The sequence below is a fragment of the Phalaenopsis equestris genome, unplaced genomic scaffold, assembly GCF_001263595.1.
Source record: "Phalaenopsis equestris unplaced genomic scaffold, ASM126359v1 Scaffold000684, whole genome shotgun sequence".
In the NCBI taxonomy this organism is placed as follows: domain Eukaryota; kingdom Viridiplantae; phylum Streptophyta; class Magnoliopsida; order Asparagales; family Orchidaceae; genus Phalaenopsis; species Phalaenopsis equestris.
This window is the reverse complement of record NW_018165124.1, coordinates 457,881-461,225: the sequence shown is the minus strand read 5'-3', so window position 1 is coordinate 461,225 and position 3,345 is coordinate 457,881.

The following is a 3,345-nucleotide window of genomic DNA, read 5'->3' as shown; positions in this document are numbered from 1 at the left end:
GTGTGCCTGGGGAGCCACCCCAGGACCATTTTTATAAAAACTCACCTCCATGACCATGGAAGAGGTACTAAAATTTCCTTAGAAAGACCTCTCCAAACTTCTCATAGAGCATCCCTAAGATCCCCACAGTGCATTCCAACCATTTTCTCCCACTAATTCCCATTGCCGGAGCTCAATTTTGAGCTTGGAACCTTGCCGGAAACCAGGACAGAGCGCCCATTACATCTCCACACTCCACCAAACTCAAATTAACTCTACCCACACCTTCACCACCACCCTTCCATAGAGCCTCTACCATAGCTCTAGACCAACACGCAAATCCAGCCGTGATCGAATTCATAACTAGGCCTTACACCAAGACCAGGGAATCAATCCCTAACCTCCTTGGACCTCAACGAATGTGCCAAGCACCTCTGATTGAAGCTTCCCTTCTCAGAGCAAAGGTATAAAACTTCTCCTCCTCACGAGTCTATTTTGATTCTCCATTTACTTAGGCTTGATTTCATGATGCATTTACCGTATGGATGTGTTCATCTTACTTAGATGAGCATTTTAAAAAAAATCTCACTTACTTAGAGATAGATCTTAAGCCTCAAAGGTGGACGGTTCTCGACCTAAGCTATCAGGGACGATGACCACGCGCCGTCCGATCACACGTGTACTGAATGAACGGCCAAGATGAAGCCGGACAACACTTTTTTACACAAATAAGCTGGACGCGTGGCTGCTGGCGTGGATGGCAGCGTCAAATAAAAGCACGCCGCGTGGAGCTTTGGAGCTGACGTAGGATGAAGAGGCGCCATGCCCTCTGACTCAGTGAATAGAGGAGAACAATGTGGAATAAATTTCAAGTCCATTTGATGCATATTTTATTTTTAATTAATTAAACATTTTTTTGAACCATTTGATTCTCCATGCATATTGACACATCACCTTGGCTTGAAATTTTGGCAAGTTGTAGCCTCTGTCAAGGGGAACATCCTATGATTTTTCCAAAGTCAGATGAGGTCCCTAGATAGAGAATCACATTTTTCAAGTTTATTTTTCAAGTTTATGCACATTATTTCCTTAAAATAATCATGGAAATTAGCATGTTAATTAGAAAATTCCAAGAAAATTTTGGAAGGTTTATGATGACCAGGGAACCTTTAGGAAAATTTTTTCATGAGTCAAGTTATTTAAAATGCACCTAATTTTTACAAACACAAAATCACTAAGATAATTAATTTTGAAAGATAAAACATTTCAATGACTTGATTTTTTATCTCTACTATTATTTATGATCTATAGAACTCACGATAAACATTTCAAAATGTTTTGAGCTCATTTGATAACTTAAGTTGATTTTTAACGATAAACTTGATTTTTAAAACTTAAGTTGATTTTTAACGATAAACATCATTTTTGGCATTTAAATGATTTTTAAAAATCAAAATATAACTCAAATATTTATAAAAACTTATTTTTTTAGTTATATATGATTAGGGACATTTTATAAAAATAAAATGATATTTAAAATAAAAACTTCATTTTTAGCCTATTTTAAATATTTAAAATAATTAAAAATCCATACAAATCAGAAAAATAATAAAACTGATGGAAATATTCTAAATTGCTTCCTAAGTGCTTAGGAATAATTAGAATATTTTTCCTTAAATTAGAATATTTTTCCTGATTTTCTAAATAAAGATATTGAATTTTAAAACTTAAAAATGAATTTTTAAAGGCTAAAATGAGTTTTCATTAAAATAATCCCAATAAATCATATAAAATTTAGAGAAATATAAAATCTTCTCCTCTGAGTTCTCTGATCTCAAGGAGACTTTTCAAAAATACAAAACTTAATTTTCTCCATTTAGGATATTTTATATTTAATAAATACCCCAAAACTTAAAATAATTTTTAAAATTTAAATAAAATTCAAAAAATCATGAAATTTGGTCCAAAGACTCCTTTGGTCTAAGTATACCTCCAATAAAAATTTCAAGGGATTAGAGTCTACCTTGGTCAAGTTAGGAAGTTTCTTTAAAAAATCCTATTTTTCACAGTAAAATAATTATATAAATTAAATTAACTTTTGAAAAATCACTTTTTCTATTCTGATGTCTTAATTGACCCATGAATGGGGTAGGATAAAAATTCCAAAGTCATTTGAATTGAATTTGACAAATTATGAAGTAATAGAGTCTTAGAGGCAAATGTGTAATTTTGGAAAATTAGCCTTAATTAACATTTAGGCTTAATTTAAGGAGGAAAATGGGTAACCTCTGATCTTAATCAATTTATTTGATGTTTGAAACATAAGGAGTTAATTGGTAGAAACCAATTTCACTTTCTTCATTAAAAAGATAAGTTAATAAATTTCTAAATTATTAAAATTTGGAAGTTTATTAAAATAAAATGAATTTAGGACTTAGAGGTATGAATTTTGAAGTTAATAATTAATCAATTTAATACCCCTATTTTGGTGTTCAAATAAAATTCAAATCATATCTTTCAAAAACTACATGCTCAATTAGGGTTAAAATTTGGCTAAGTGTTCCAACAACACTAACTTGCCTCTTTAAGGGTCTTCACCCACATAATTCTTAAATTGAATCACAAGTGATAATTACCCTATTCTTAGGGATAATTGAGACATCAATGTTCACTGAGCATTAAAGGTATTTATAGGATGGATTAAGTGATATAATAAGTTTAAAAGAACTCAGGGTTTTCCACCAGGCAGCGAGAAAGTAGCATGGACCTGCTTCTTTCTCTAGATCTGCTGGACATCTCGGAGATCTACCAAACTTAATATATCTTGCTTGATAAAGTCATCCTTAACTGATCAAATAGGGACCCATCAAGATGTGACATAGGGTTAGGAAAACTACCAAAACTTTACTTTTCCTACTCTCCATAAATGCCTTAACATGCATTTTAAGTTTCAGGTGGTGGAACGAGAAGACTCGCCAGGTACGCTTTTATAGTTAGTAGCATTGTCTTTCTTGTACTTTCATACTTTACTTTTATACCTGCAAACTTGCATGCAAAACAATGATTCCACCCTCCATGAAAACTAAAACTATCAGAATAGCCACAAAACCATAATCAAAATAAAAATTAAAATCAACCAAGATAAAATTCACCCTCACATCATTCAAAATATAAAAAAAACTCAAAATTTAATCACGAACATCACACAAAACTACAATTGCAACTAAATTAAGACGTCTCTATCGGATGATCAGGAATCCTTCGGAGGAGGTAGCCTACGGTTGCTAACGAGGCTTCCCACGATCTAAATGAAATTATGGAACTCATTAAGTTGAGTTTAGTAAGTTCATTTAGACTAAGTGAATC